The following is a 16317-nucleotide window of genomic DNA, read 5'->3' as shown; positions in this document are numbered from 1 at the left end:
TTTTTGCACTACCTTACTTTCCATTTTTCTGTTTTCTATTTATGATTTATAATTTAAATTTTTAATATTTACTAATTTTTACTATTTTTAATATTTGTAATCCAGGGAGCGGGGAGCGCAGAATCAGATATCGCTGTGACAATTGTACATCCTAGTATCAATTGTTTGGCAACAATAAAGTATAAAGTATTTCTTTCCTGCAAATGATGACTATTCTGCTAACCCTGATATATTAGGTTACAGTGAAATGAGTGAGGAAAAGAATTAGTCTATGAGCCAAAAGGAACTCAGCAGGTTGAGTTCAACACAATACAGTTCCAATGCTTTGTGTTTTAATTTTGGTGTTTAAAGAGTGAACGATTCTTTAAGCATAGTCATTTTGACAACTGACAATGAACGTGACATATTCTGATACTGCAGCTGTATGTGCAGTTGAAGCAGCTGGCCAAATGCTTTCAGCTTTCAAAATTTCTGTTATTTGTGCCAAGTCCCTGTGCTGCTTGGCGCTCCCACAACTGGATTTATATGAGATGTTGTTTCTCAATGCGATGAAGGTTGACACGATCCAACACCATCAACTGAGGTTTTTCAATCAGCTGAATATTTCGTACCCCATCCGTTATTTATTTATTTATTATTATTATATATATAATTTTTTCTCTCTCTCTCTCTCCTTTTTCTCCCTCTGTCCCTCTGACTATACCCCTTGCCCATCCTCTGGGTCCCCCCCCATCCTTTTCTTTCTCCCTAGGCCTCCTGTCGCATGATCCTCTCATATCCCTTTTGCCAATCAACTGTCCAGCTCTTGGCTCCATCCCTCCCCCTCCTGTCTTCTCCTATCATTTCGGATCTCCCCCTCCCTCTCCCACTTTCAAATCTCTTACTAGCTCTTCTTTCAGTTAGTCCTGACGAAGGGTCTCGGCCTGAAACGTCGACTGTACCTCTTCCTAGAGATGCTGCCTGTCCTGCTGCGTTCACCAGCAATTTTTATGTGTGTTGCTTGCATATTTTCCTCAACATTTTGTCACAACAATTCTATCGCCAACTAATAATCCTGACTTAACAGCTTCTTTCCCTGCCAATAGTACACAAAACTATTCCAATAATATATAATAGGCCTAGTTCAACTACCCTGTTCACAAACAGTAAAATCTGTCCAGTCCTTGGTATTAAACCTCAAATCTCATTAAACTAGAAACAGCTCATCAGGATAAAAGTCCAGATGCTGACTATCAGCACAGACCTACATTAGACAGTGATTGATTTCTGTGAGCAAAGGGGAGGGAAAAAGGGAGGTCACAACATCAAATCTGTCATTCATGTTTAATATTCGTAAAGTTCTTTTAGTTTTAAAGAAGGTGGGACTGCTATGCTCCACATATTGTTCCCTTGATTATTATTGCACTGAAGACAAAGAATTATAGTCTTGAGATGTAAACAGCGTCACCAGAGAAACGCTGAAGCTAGTGGATGGAAAAGTGTCCATTCAACAAAAACAAGCAACAGGCATCATATTGAGACACTCTGGGAAGAAGAGGTCTGCTCGACCCAATATTACATGACATTTTTATATGTTAAAGATCAAAGGTTACAGCAGGACAATTCTGTAGTTAGAATGTATCTATAATGCTTCCTTTGAATTACGTACGGTTTCCACCTCCTTCTTTGCACCCACATTCCAGCCACCCAAAATGAATGTTAATCCCCACTGGCTCCAGGCTGCATCATGCATATTCAGGCATCTGAGGTCTAAGAAGAGTGTTTCCTTGTTTGTGATTGTCCCCAAACCTGCTGTTCCAGGTTTTAAATTCAGTCTGCAATCCACGTTCAAGTCTGAAGACTGGCTGCTGTTGAAATTTGTATTTGCTATATACCCTAATTCCAGAATACGCCATAACACCACTATTACTCATTTGCCTGCATTGACACTTCTCAAAGTCATTATGGTCATATGCATCAGGTTTTTGATGTCATGCCGAATACCCACAAACTCCTAAGAAAGTCGAGGTGCTGTCAAAAAAGCTCAAGGTACATTTATTATCAAAGTATGTGTACATTGTACAGCCCTGAGATTTGCCTCCTAACAGGCAGCCATGAAAAGAAGAGCTCAACAGAACCCATAAAAGACTGTCAAGCACCCAATGTGTAGAAAAAAAACTAGTCATGCAAACATTAAACACAAGCAAACAGCGTTCTGAACTGAAGTCCACAGAGACACTGTCTGCAGAGCCTTAGTTCAGGGTAGAACGTAAACATTGCAGAGCAACGAGCTGAACTGGACCGTCCTTCGCCTCGGGTCCTAATACCCTGACCTTTCAATCTGGCCCGGCGCCTACATCTTCGTCCAAACATCAAGATCAGTGACTTCAATATCCTGATATTCAGGGTCCTGGACCTTGTCGCCTAGATTTGGCCTGTACCCAACCTAAAAGGGTCATAGCTGAGTCATTTGATTTTTGTGTATTTATTTATGATTTGAATTTAAATTCAAAGGCAAAGAATTTGCAGGTGACTTAAACACTGGCTCCCTGGTCAATGGGTGGAAAGAAATTATCTTGTTTTGGGCAGAAAGGTAGCAGAAGCAAGTTAGTCGAGGAAAGTGTGAGGTGGTTGAACAAGGCAATGGAATACCCAATAAACTGTGGAAAACTGAGAAATATGGAGAACAAAAAGGGAAATAAATGGCCGAGATGGGCCATGGACTAGATGGGCCAAGGGTCTTTTCCTGTGCAGTACTTTTCTATAATTCTATGGCTATAGTGTATATGTCAACAGATTCTTAAAGCTAGGAAGATAGTTCTAAAGATGTTAAAACAGAAATAAGAGAGGCTTGCTTTTGGCTGTTAAAGCATTGAGGTTATGCGAAGATTGTATATGACTCTTGATAGACCATAGCTTCAGGATGCTGTATAGTTCAGGTTAACATATTGCAGAAAATATGTCATTGTACTGGAGAAGAGATTTATGAAAAAGTTGCTAAGGGCTAGAAAATTTCTTTATGTGGAAAGACTGGGTAGGCTGGGGCAACTCTCTTTGGAATATTAAGTGTTGAGACTAGAGGCCGAAGGGGTCAAAACTGATAAGCACAAGTTAATAGTAATTCATAGAAAGATTGGAAGGGAGATTAAGAGTATTATTTTCACCCGCAGAACAATGGGAGACTTCACTACCTGTGAAGCTGGTGGAGGCAGAAATCCTCATTGGCTGTGTATCTTTCTATAGCTGGGAAGCTGATGACTTTTCAGGTGCTAGAAGGTAGGAGTAAATAAAATTGCTGTTTTCAGCTGGTACAGAAATTATGGGCCGAATGGCCTCCTCCTGTGTCAGAACTTTTCTACGTTTCTATGTAAGGATAAATTCTTTCAACAATAGTTGTTGTGGGTACTCATTCATGTTTAACATGTAGTTGTTTCAAACGCAAACTGTGAATTTTCACTATCCTTCTAAACAACTAACTTCAATAAATGTCCAATGATTTCTCAGACACAATCAGCTGTATGATAATATTTCAATTGCACTCAATGGCTCCTCCAAGAGGACCACAAACTTGTCATGGTTTGGAGGCTTGCATGCTTCAATGACCCAGAGAACTATGCCGGCTGGAGTCAAGGCTTTATGGGTTGGCTCCTGGTAGGCTCACCCATGCCAAACAGGCCAAAGGGTAGAGACCAGACTAAGAGTGGTTTGCTGGTCTTCCAAGTTGGCGGGTTCAGCTCAGGGCCAACTGATAAAACAAAATTGTTTTGGAAACAGCAATGAAGAATCCTTTTACATCTGTGTGTGACAGTATTGCTGAGTCTCCACCCAGGTCTTGCATGATTGACAGAAAGGGAAAACAAGACGAACCTACTGACATGATGAAGGAAGCCCTGAACATGGCCGGATATGGAGGACCTTCATTGCTGCCTTAAGCACCAGTGGCGTAAAGGGCAGTGAGTAAGTAAGATAATACTGTATATTAAAACCTATCAAGTCAGACAATAAAACAAGTCACCTTCTTCCCACCTCCCCCCCCCACCCCTGTTCTGGGTATGAAGTAAGTAAACATTCAGTAGCTACTCTTCCAAAAATACTATTTCTAACTGGTTTGAGATATCACATGTAAAACAAATGACATTGCGAAGGATGAAAACACGAGGAAATCTGCAGATTATGGAAATTCAAGCAACACACACAAAAAATGCTGGTGGAACGCAGCAGGCCAGGCAGCGTCTATAGGAAGAAGTACAGTCGACGTTTCGGGCCAAGACCCTTCGTCAGGACTAACTGAAAGAAGAGATAGTAAGAGATTTGAAAGTGGGTGGGGGAGAGGGAGATCCAAAGTGATCGGAGAAGACAGGAGGGGAAGGGATGGAGCCAAGAGCTGTAAAATTGATTGGCAAAAGGGATATGAGAGGATCATGGGACGGGAGGCCTAGGGAGACCAGAGGATGGATGGCAGGCAAGGAGTTATAGTGAGAGGAACAGAGGGAGAAAAAAGAGAGAGAGAGAGAGAGAGAAAGGAATGAATGAATGAACAAACAAACAAACAAATAAATAAATAAATAAAGGATGGGGCATGAAGGGGAGGAGGGACATTAACAGATGTTAGGGAAGTCAATGTTCATGCTATCAGGTTGGAGGCTACCCAGACGGAAAAGAAGGTGTTGTTCCTCCAACCTGAATGTGGCTTCATCTTGACAGTAGAGGAGGCCGCGGATAGACGTATCAGATTGGGAATGGGACGTGGAATTAAAATGTGTGGCCACTGGGAGATCCTGTTTTCTCTGGCGGACAGAGCATAGGTGTTCAGTGAAATGGTCTCCCAGCCTACGTCGGGTCTCATCAATATATAGAAGGCTTGCACCGTGAGCACCGGACGCAGTATATCACCCCAGCTGACTCACAGATGAAGTGTTGCTTCACCTGGAAGGACTGTCTGGGGCCCTGAATGGTGGTGAGGGAGGAAGTGTAAGGGCATGTCGAGCACTTGTTCCGCTTACAAGGACAGTGCTGGGAGGGAGATTAGTGGGGAGGGATGGGGGGAACGAATGGACAAGGGAGTCATGTAGGGAGCGATCCCTGCGGAAAGCAGAGAGAGGGAGGAGGGAAAGATGTGCTTGGTGGTGGGATCCCGTTGGAGGTGGCGGAAGTTACGGAGAATTATATGTTGGACCCGAAGGCTGGTGGGGTGGTAGCTGAGGACAAGGGGAACCCTATTCCTACTGAGGTGGCAGGAGGATGGGTGAGAGCAGATGTGCGTGAAATGGGAGAGATGCGTTTCAGAGCAGAGTTGATGGTGGAGGAAGTGAAGCCCCTTTCTTTAAAAAAGGAAGACATCTCCTTTGTCCTGGAATGAAAAGCCTCATCCTGAGAGCAGATGTGGAGGAGACGGCGGAATTGCGAGAAGGGGATGGCATTTTTGCAAGAGACAGGGTGGGAAGAGGAATAGTCCTGGTAGCTGTGAGAGTCCGTAGGCTTATAGTAGACATCAGTAGATAAGCTGTCTCCAAAGATAGAGACAGAAAGATCAAGAAAGAGGAGGGAGGTGTCGGAAATCGACCAGATAAACTTGAGTGCAGGATGAAAGTTGGAGGCAAAGATAATGAAGTCAACGAGCTCAGCATGCATTCAGGAAGCAGCGCCAATGCAGTCGTCGATGTAGCAAAGGAAAAGTGGGGGACAGATACCAGTATAGGCTTGGAATATGGATTGTTCCACAAAGTCAACAAAAAGGCAGGTATAGCTGGGACCCATACGGGTGCTCATGGCTACAGCTTTAGTTTGGAAGAAGTGGGAGGAGCCAAAGGAGAAATTATTAAGAGTAAGGACTAATTCTGCTAGATGGAGGAGAGTGGTGGTAGAGGGGAAATGGTTAGGTCTGGAATCCAAAAAGAAGTGGAGAGCTTTGAGACCTTCCTGGTGGGGGATGGAGGTATATAGGGACTGAATATCCATGGTGAAAATGAAGCGGTGGGGGCCAGGGAACTTAAAGTCATTGAAAAAATTCAGAGCGTGAGAAGAGTCACGAACATAGGTGGGAAGGGATTGAACAAGGGGGGATAAAACAGTGTCGAGGTATGCAGAAATGAGTTTGGTGGGGCAGGAGCAAGTTGAGACAATGGGTCTACCTGGACAGGCAGGGTTGTGGATCTTGGGTAGGAGGTAAAAATGGGAAGTGCGGGGTGTGGGAACTATAAGGTTGGTAGCAGTGGATGGGAGATCCCATGAGCTGATAAAGTTGGTGATGGTATGGGAGACAATGGCCTGGTGCTCCTTGGTGGGGTCATGATCGAGGGGTAAATAAGAGGAGGTATCTGTGAGTTGTCGCTGTGCCTCGGCAAGTTAGAGGTCAGTGCGCCAGACTACAACAGCATCCCCCTTGTCGGCAGATTTTATAGTAAGGTTAGGATTAGTGCGGAGGGAGTGGAGAGCAGAGCGTTCGGAAGGAGTGAGGTTGGAATTGGAACAAGGTGTGGTGAAGTTGAGACGGTTGATGTCCCGTCGGCATTTAGCAACAAAGAGATCCAGAGCAGGCAGAAGACCAGAGCAGGGTGTCCATGAAGAGGAGAGGGGTTGAAGATGGGAGAAGAGGTCATCGGTGAGGGTGGGAGAGTCCTTGCCAAAGAAGTGGGCTCGAAGAAGGAGTCGGCGGAAGAAGAGTTCAGTGTCATGGCGCATGCGGAACTCGCTGAGGTGTGGGTGAAGGGGGACAAAGGTGAGGCCCTTACTGAGGCCAAAAGATGAATTCATCTGCTTTAACTTTGTGACATGCACGTGCACGTATCTCGGCCAAGATAAAAACAAGATTTAATTTGTTTTAGTTCTTGTTAGCAAATCATTTTAAAACTGAAGCAACAATGGGTCATGTTGTTCCCTTGGGTCTGACTGTTTAAATATTCAAACGACCGTGGCTCATCTGTGACTTTACTTTCAAGTCAATCTCACCTATTGAAGAGTCACAAAGCACCACAGCACAGACAAAAACCCTTCGAACTATTATTTTGCCTTGTCTCATTGACCTGCAGCTCTCCATACATCCCCCATCTTGATACTTAAGAGATTACAGAATGAGTGGGACAGTAAACTGGCTTCTCTGATAGAGGATTCTCAGGAGTCGGGTCGGGGAAACTCCCCCAGTTGATGGGTTCAGAATCAGGGGTTGCCATTATAGAATGTGGGTGTCACAGATGGAACCCAAGTGCAGAGGAAAGACAGAGTCCCATGTATAAACTGCAAACAGTTTACACATAAGAATTCCAACAGAATATTGGTGGCTCAACCCAGTGACACCGAGAGACGAAACATTCTCAAAACTAGGACCCTGCGATAAGTGCAAATCGGGAGTGCGCTTAAACAATCACAGAACACGGAAAACCTGTGCCAGTCAAGTTCAACTAAACAAGATTAAACAGAAAACACTTAGGATAATGGCTCTTGTCAAGGCAAGAATTAACAAATTCAGGTGCTCTAGAAACCTCGGAGCCCAACACTCTCCGGCTACCCGCATGGGCCCAGAGAGCTCATTAGAGTGGGATAAGCCACTTAGGATTGAGATGAGTACTTCCTTCACTCAGAGAAGATGGTGGATCTTTGGAATTCTCTACTTCAGAAGACGTTGGAGGCTCAATCATTGAGCTCAATCAAAACAGAGATTGATAGACGTCAAAATGTTAAAGAAATCGAGAGATGTGGGAACAGTGTGGGGAAATGGAATGAAGACTAAGGATTAGCCTTGATGATGAATGGAGCCAGGAGGAGGAGGAGGGAAGGAGGAAAATTATTAGCAATGTGAAAGGAGACTCTTTATGGTCATCTTTCAATGCCTTATGAATCCACCAAGAAAAATCAAACTCATGAATGGTCTAGAACATTCACAAGCACTAAGGCAATAACAATTTTCCCTTGACATTCAATACTAATAATTTCAATGAACTGCATCTCACCTCCAACTGAAGTCTTTGGGATTGCAACTGAATCTGAAGTAGTTACTGTTGCAACAAGTGCTGATTGTTGCAACCATCTATTGCATTTGATAAATAAGGTCAGATTAACTCAGCTTCTAAACAAGGGGTTCCCAACCTTTTTATGCCATGGTCTCCTACCATTAACCAAGGGATTTGTGGACTGACTCCAGGCTGGGAACCTTGTTCTAAACCATATTTTTAAACTGAATTGAGCAAAAAAAATGTACAAAATCAATCCCTGTCTCTCTGTGGCCTTGCCTATTTACAGACTGAAATATTGTCTCTGTATCCTTGTCCATCTGCACACTGGAATAGTGTCTCTGTACCCTTATCCATCTACACACTGAAATACTGTCTCGGTACCTTTGCCAATTTACAGACTGAAATACTGTCTCTGTACCCTTGTCCACCTACACACTGAAGTTTTTTTTTCTCGGCGGTTGATCGGGACAGGACTGCGCAAGCGCGTGGAAGTCAGTCCGTGAGGCAGCGGGAGTATTTAAAAGAGAGCATTTTGACGGAGTGGGCGACGTTGTAGCGGGCGACGGAGTAGAGGGAGACAGAGTAGGAAGGCTTTGGCGAGCAGAGGCTGAGAGAGGAGACTACGCCACAGTTGGAGAGGGTGAGAAGTGGTGAAGAGATGACCTCTATACTGATTCAGTGTGCTGCGTGCATGATGTGGGAGGTCAGGGACACTGATAGTGCCTCTGGCTCCTACACCTGTGGAAAATGTGTCCAGATTCAGCTTCTGAAGGACCGTTTGCAGCACTGGAGAGGAAACTGGATGACCTTAGGTTCATCCAGGAAAATGAGAGTTTCCTGGACAGGACCTACAGTGAGGTCATTACACCGAGGATACCGGAAGAGAGAATGGGGGCAACAATGAGCAAGGAAAGGATGCTTGAAGTACAGGAGACCCCGGGGGATGTGCGGCTCGTAAACAGGTTCACCCTCTTGGAAGCTGTCGCGACAAAAGATGATGCCAGCCTGAGAGGCGGTCAGGTCTGCGAGTCAACAACTGGCGCTGAGGCAAAGCTGAGAAGACAGACGTCAGGCAGAGCCGTGCTTGTAGGGGACTCCATAGTGAGAGGTACAGAAAGGGGTTTCTGCGGCAACAGGCGAGATTTAAGGATGGTGTGTTGCCTCCCTGGTGCTGGGATCCAGGATGTCAAGGACCGATTGCAGGGCATCCTCAAGAGTGAAGGTGAACATCCAGAAGTGGTGCTGCATGTCGGCACAAATGATGTGGGGAAGAAGAGGAAAGACATTCTACAACATGACTTCAGAGAACTCAGAAGAAGGCTGAAAAGCAGGACTTACAGGGTGGTTATCTCCGGTTTGCTTCCAGTTCCTCGTGCTGGAGTGGGCAAGAACAGGGAGATAATGGATCTGAATGTGTGGCTGAGGAACTGGTGCGGGAAGCAAGGATTTACATTCTTGGACCATTGGGGTATGTTTCGGGATAAGGATAAGTTGTACAAAAGGGACGGGTTGCACCTTAATAAGCGGGGCACCAGCATTCTGGCAGGCAGGTTTGCCTCTGCAACACCGGTGTGTTTAAACTAAGTAGTGGGGGGGGAGGGGAATGAACTGGAAACATAAGGATGGAGATAAAGGGAAAGTGAGAATAAGAAAAGTTAAGAATGACAGCAGAATCAACAGAGCAGAAAGCTCAAGATGGGATCGTACAGTATGGCCAAGTGAAATGGGAATTGATATGGGGGGTGAGGGGATTAATGAATTAAAAGTATTGTATATGAATGCACGGGGTATAAGAAATAAAGTGGATGAGTTTGAGGCACAGTTGGAAATTGGTAAGTATGATGTTGTGGGAATAACAGAGACATGGCTTCAAGTGGACAGGGCCTGGGAAATGAATATTCAAGGGTATACGTCCTATCGAAAGGACAGACAGGTGGGCAGAGGGGGTGGGGTGGCTCTGTTGTTGAAGAATGATATTCGGTCCCTTGCGAGGGGGGACATAGAATCAGGAGACGTAGAGTCAGTATGGATAGAACTGAGAAATTCTAAGGGTAGAAAGACCCTAATGGGAGTTATCTACAGGCCCCCAAACAGTAGTCTGGATGTAGGGTGTAAGTTGAATCAAGAGTTAAAACTGGCATGTCACAAAGGTAATGCTACAGTTGTTATGAGGGACTTCAACATGCAGGTAGACTGAAGGAATCAGGTTGGTATTGGACCCCAAGAAAGGGAGTTTGTGGAGTCCCTCCGAGATGGATTCTTAGAACAGCTTGTACTGGAGCCTACCAGAGAGAATACAATTCTAGATTTAGTGTTGTGCAATGAACCGGATTTGATCAGGGACCTCGAGGTAAAGGAGCCATTAGGAGGTAGTGACCATAATATGATAAGTTTTAATCTACAATTTGAGAGGGAGAAGGGAAACTCGGAAGTGTCAGTATTACAGTTGAACAAAAGGAACTATGGTGCTATGAGGGAGGAGCTGGCCAAAGTTCAATGGAACAATACCCTAGCAGGGATGACAGTGGAACAGCAATGGCAAGTGTTTCTGGGAATAATGAGGAAGGTGCAGGATCAGTTCGTTCCAAAGAGGAAGAAAGATCCTAAGGGGAGTAAGGGGAGGCTGTGGCTGACAAGGGAAGTAATGGACAGTATAAAAATAAAAGAGAAGTATAACATAGCAAAGATGAGTGGGAAGCCGGAGGATTGGGAAACTTTTAAAGAGCGACAGAAGGTAACTAAAAAGGCAATACACAGAGAAAAAATGAGGCACAAAGGTAAGCTAGCCAAGAATATAAAGGAGGATAGTAAAAGCTTCTTTAGGTATGTGAAAAGGAAAAAAATAGTTAAGACCAAAATTGGGCCCTTGAAGACAGAAACGGGTGAATTTATTATGGGGAACAAGGAAATGGCAGATGATTTGAACAGGTACTTTGAATCTGTCTTCACTAGGGAAGACACAAACAATCTTCCAGATGTAATAGTGGCCAAAGGACCTAGGGTAATGGATGAACTGAAGGAAATTTATATTAGGCAGGAAATGGTGTTGGATAGGCTGTTGGGTCTGAAGGCTGGTAAGTCCCCGGGACCTGATGGTCTGCATCCCAGGGTACTTAAGGAGGTGGCTTTAGAAATCGTGGATGCATTGGTAATCATTTTCCAATGTTCTATAGATTCAGGATCAGTTCCTGTGGATTGGAGGGTGGCTAATGTTGTCCCTCTCTTCAAGATGGGAGGAAGAGAGAAAACAGGGAATTATAGACTGATTAGCCTGACATCGGTGGTGGGAAAGATGCTGGAGTCAGTTATAAAAGATGAAATTATGACAATCACCTCTGATCTGGGCCGACATTTACGTGCCGGGCGGCACCTAATTAATTAGCTTGTTTATTTCGGCTTTTTTCTTAAAGATGTACTGGGTGCGTTCTGGCCACCGCTGTATTCTTCGCAGCCGAGAGGTTGGGGACCACTGAATTATAAGTCACTTATAAGTCAACAGCATCATAACATTTTAGGTAACGTTTGGATATTAAACACACAGCACATATTTTCCTCGTATGAAAATACAAAATCATTGCAACACACCAGTATCGCTGAATCAGTGGGAGCCCTGGGCTTGTTTTCCTGCAACCACATGGTCTTATCGAGGGGTGACAGGAGACAGCGATACTCGAACGGGGTTCCTTATGTCCAGTCTATTCCGCAATTTAGTTTTCGTTGCATTCATTGCAGAAAACTCAGTTTCGCAGAAATATGTTGGAAATGCAAACTATGTTTTCAGTGCTTGCGTGGCTGTCTCAGGATATTCCGCCTTGACTTTGATCCAGAATGCCAGCAAAGATGTTATGTCAAACATACTTTTCAGCACATCATCATTTGCAAGCTCGAGGAGTTGATCTTTTTCCCGCGCTGACATGGACGATTCACCAGGGACATTCACAAATGGGTCACGGACCCATTCCTTTGCTCGTCTTGGGTCACTGATGACCTCGCGTGCGTTAAAGTTCAACAGTGGGCGTGACAGGGAATGAGGAAAGGTGCAGCTGACTCATATCGTTTCATATCGCCAAATCATATTGTCTCCTTGCTTGGGGACCACTCTTAGCATGAAGAGAGACCAATCAGGATGCTCGCTCCTCCTCTCCCTCTCCCTCTCAAAAAAATCTATTTCCGGGATATTATATATAATTTCGGGGCATCAGGGAGCCACTATCGATATGCGGGAGACTCCCGGAACTTCCGAGAGAGGTGGGATGTCTGTAACGAGGATGCCATGAACAGAGCAAACATAAAAAAGAGAAATAATGTATCAGATCATGAACAGGCAACATAACTTCATTGGACACGTGATTAGGAAAGAGGAGTTAGAATGCACGGTATTTATGGGAAAGATTGAAGGGAAGAAAGCAAGAGGAAGACAAAGACAAATGATGATGGAGACAGCAGCCAGAGAACTGGAAATGAATACCAATGAATTGATCCACTTGACCGGAAACAGGAGTGTGTGGGCCATGGCAGTCAAAGCTCAGACTGGGCACGGCACCTGATGATGAAACGGAAGAATTCGAGGTTCATAAAGAGTGAGCACCGAGTGGTAATAATTGTTAAAACATCAGAAATGTCTGGCTACATCGGGAAGATTGGCGAGTTTGATCAATCAACGGGTAATCGGCTCCATGTATACTGAGTCATTGAAATTATTTTGGTGAAATTTCCCTCCCAAAGCTGATTGAAAAATATATAAAGACAGCGCACACGAAATTCAGCAGGTCAGGCGGCGTCTTTGTAAAAGAGATCCGAGAGCAACTCTGCCATCAGCCGCCGGAGCTACACATTTTCCGAATTAGTTCCAAGAAGACTCCTGTACATTTTTTTTGAATTAGTTTCATGTTTTAAAGTAACAGATCATAATCTTCACACGATTTTCTGTGGGGCAGTGTCATCGATCGCTTTATTTTTCACTGCAACTTTCTACGTCAGAATAAACCAATTTTTGTTTCCGGAATTTGCATTTGCAGGGCTACTGGAAAAAGTGTTGGGGAAATCCACCCCGCCACATAGAGATCAAAGAAATATAATTCATCTTGAAATGAGTGGTTACTAGCAGAACGATACGATACAAACAAAAAAAAATGCTGTCCCAATTTGTTACTGCTCAGAGTAATGTCCCGCTTCGTGCTGTGGGAAGGGAGACAAAGGTTCTGCTTCATGCGGATTTTATATATAATTAGCCTTGACTGTGTGGGGAGTCAATCACTCAGTGATAGGTTCAGTGTTATCCCTGCCCAGCCCACAGAAACTGAAACTGCGGCTGATCATGGTTCACGATGTCGGCAGTGTTCGTGTCGCTCTGCCGGTGGATCTGAATCCAGCGTCCCCGGCGCTGTAAAGCGGCTCTCCAGTAAGTACAGACATCGCTTAACCGACTGGGACCGTGTCCCTTCGTTTCGCAGTCAGTCAGTCAGTCAGTCGGCCGGTTTGGAGCCGCGATGCGATCGGGGTCGGTCTGAGGAGACGGGGAGGGAGAGGTTCGTGATCTGCTCCCGGCTCCGCCCAGCTCCCGTGTTTATTTCTGCCTTTTCGACCGGGCGCTGGAATGTTCGCGGTGAGGGCCGTGTTTGTGCGACATTGCGAACGCCGAGAGGCTTCCACTTCGCGCCGGGAACCGATCCGAGCGGTGGCCGGTTCACTGACCGATGTCGGCAGATTTCAAATAGGACCGTTGGGGGGGGGGGGGGGGACTTGACCAGAGCGCCCCCTGGCGGTCAGTGTCCCCCTAGCGGTCGGGAGGAGTCGCGGTTCTCCCGTAGCAGCGGGATTACTCACTGCCCGGCGAGTGTGCCCCTAGCGGCCGGGAGGAATCGCGGTTCTCCCGTAGCAGCGGGATTACTCACTGTTGGGAAGAGTCGGCGCGATTGCCGACCGTGGCTCGAAGCTTTCTGTTCGTTTAGGCTGGACAGTGATTTCTGGAGACGCAATATGTACAAACGGATCCAAAACTATTCTGTCGGTGAAGTTACATTTAGTTCTGATCTTGTTCAGAGTTCCTCCTTGGGGTTTTCGGGTGCTCATGTCATTCTGATATGGCGCATTAATTCCATTTTCCTGCAACACACATCAAAGTTGCTGGTGAACGCTGCACGCCAAGCAGCATCTGTAGGAAGAGGTGTCCAGTTAGTCCTGATGAAGGGTCTCGGCCTGAAATGTCGACTGCATCTCTTCCTACAGATGCTGCTTGGCCGTATGTTGCTTGAATTTCCAGCATCTGCAGAATTCCTGTTGTTTGCCTTAAATTCCATTTTCCTGCCTGGATTCCATTTCCTCGCCTGGATTCCATTTCCTCAGCCGAGTTTTAATGATTTTATAAACCCTTTGAACATCAGAAATGGAGGCTGGAGGTGACCTTTTGCACATCCTCTATCATTCAATTTTAGACCATAAAACAGGAGCAGAAATAGGCCATTTGGCCCATCGAGTCTGCTCCACCATTTAATGGCTGATCGTTTCTTTTAAATCTCCTCAACCCCAGTTCCCAGCTTTCTCCCCGTAACCTTTGATGTCATATCCAGTCAGGAATTTATCAATCTCTGCCTTAAATACACCCAACAACCTGGCCTCCACAGCTCCACGTGGCTGCAAATTTAACAAATTCACCACCCTTTGGCTCACATAAACAGGAGGAATTCTGCAGATGCTGGAAATTCAAGTGACACACATCAAAATTGCTGGTGAACGCAGCAGGCCAGGCAGCATCTCTAGGAAGAGGTACAGTCGACGTTTCAGGCTGAGACCCTTCGTCAGGACTAACTGAAGGAAGAGTGAGTAACAGATTTGGAAGTGGGAGGGGGAGATCCAAAATGATAGGAGAAGACAGGAGGGGGAGGGATGGAGACAGGTGATAGGCAAAAGGGGATACGAGAGGATCATGGGACAGGAGGTCCGGGAAGAAAGACAAGGGGGGGGGACCCAGAGGATGGGCAAGGGGTATAGTGAGAGGGACAGAGGGAGAAAAAGGAGAGATAGAGAAAAAGAATGTGTGTATAAAAATAACAGATGGGGTGCGAGGGGGAGATAGGGCAATAGCGGAAGTTAGAGAAGTCAATGTTCATGCCATCAGCTTGGAGTCTACCCAGATGGAATATAAGGTGTTGTTCCTCCAACCTGAGTGTGGCTTCATCTTTACAGTAGAGGAGGCCGTGGATAGACATATCAGAATGGGAATGGGATGTGGAATTAAAATGTGTGGCCACTGGGAGATCCTGCTTTCTCTGGTGGACAGAGCGCAGGTGTTCAGCAAAACGATCTCCCAGTCTGCGTCGGGTCTCGCCAATATATAAAAGGCCACATCGGAAGCACTGGACGCAGTATATCACCCCAGCCGACTCACAGGTGAAGTTTCGCCTCACCTGGAAGGACTGTCTGGGGCCCTGAATGGTGGTAAGGGAGGAAGTGTAAGGGCATGTGTAGCACTTGTTCTGCTTACAAGGATAAGTGCCAGGAGGGAGATCAGTGGAGAGGGATGGGGGGGACGAATGGACAAGGGAGTAGTGTAGGGAGCAATCCCTGCAGAAAGCGGGGGTGGGAGGGAAAGATGTGCTTAGTGGTGGGATCCCGTTGGAGGTGGCGGAAGTTCGGAGAATAATATGTGGGACCCGGAGGCTGGTGGGATGGTAGGTGAGGACCAGGGGAACCCTATTCCTAGTGGGGTGATGGGAGGATGGAGTGAGAGCAGATGTGCGTGAAATGGGGGAGATGCGTTTGAGAGCAGAGTCGATGGTGGAGGAAGGGAAGCCCCTTTCTTTAAAAAAGGAGGACATCTCCCTCGTCCTGGAATGAAAAGCCTCATCCTGAGAGGCATCTGCTCCTGAGAGCAGATGCGGTGGAGACAGAGGAATTGTGAGAAGGGGATGGCATTTTTGCAAGAGACAGGATGAGAAGAGGAATAGTCCAGATAGCTGTGAGAGTCAGTAGGTGTATAGTAGACATCAGTAGCTAAGCTGTCTCCAGAGATAGAGACAGAAAGATCTAGAAAGGGGAGGGAGATGTTGGAAGTGGACCAGGTAAACTTGAGGGCAGGCTGTAAGTTGGAGGCAAAGTTAATGAAGTCAACGAGCTCAGCATGCGTGCAGGAAGCAGCGCCAGTGCAGTCATCGATGTAGCGAAGGAAAAGTGGGGGACAGATACCAGAATAGGTTTGGAACATAGATTGTTCCACAAAGCCAACAAAAAGGCAGGCATAGCTAGGACCCATACGGGTGCCCATAGCTACACCTTTAGTTTGGAGGAAGTGGGAGGAGCCAAAGGAGAAATTATTAAGAGTAAGGACTAATTCCGCTAGACGGAGCAGAGTGGTGGTAGAGGGGAACTGATTAGGTCTGGACTCCAAAAA

The 16317-nt window shown here is 45.8% G+C and overlaps 1 protein-coding gene across 1 annotated transcript in view; it reads left to right on the top strand.

Annotated features, from left to right (window-relative positions):
* Positions 1-13205: 13205 nt before the first annotated feature.
* LOC140188796 (tumor necrosis factor receptor superfamily member 5-like) overlaps positions 13206-16317 on the top strand; it is a 43073-nt gene continuing 39961 nt past the window's right edge. Inside the window, exon 1 of the mRNA XM_072245444.1 lies at positions 13206-13329. The gene's annotated coding sequence lies outside the window, so the exon portion shown is untranslated. The remainder of the gene's footprint in view (positions 13330-16317) is intronic.

The sequence above is a fragment of the Mobula birostris genome, chromosome 27 (assembly GCF_030028105.1).
Source record: "Mobula birostris isolate sMobBir1 chromosome 27, sMobBir1.hap1, whole genome shotgun sequence".
NCBI classification, from domain to species: domain Eukaryota; kingdom Metazoa; phylum Chordata; class Chondrichthyes; order Myliobatiformes; family Myliobatidae; genus Mobula; species Mobula birostris.
This window is presented reverse-complemented; position numbering and strand designations above follow the sequence as displayed.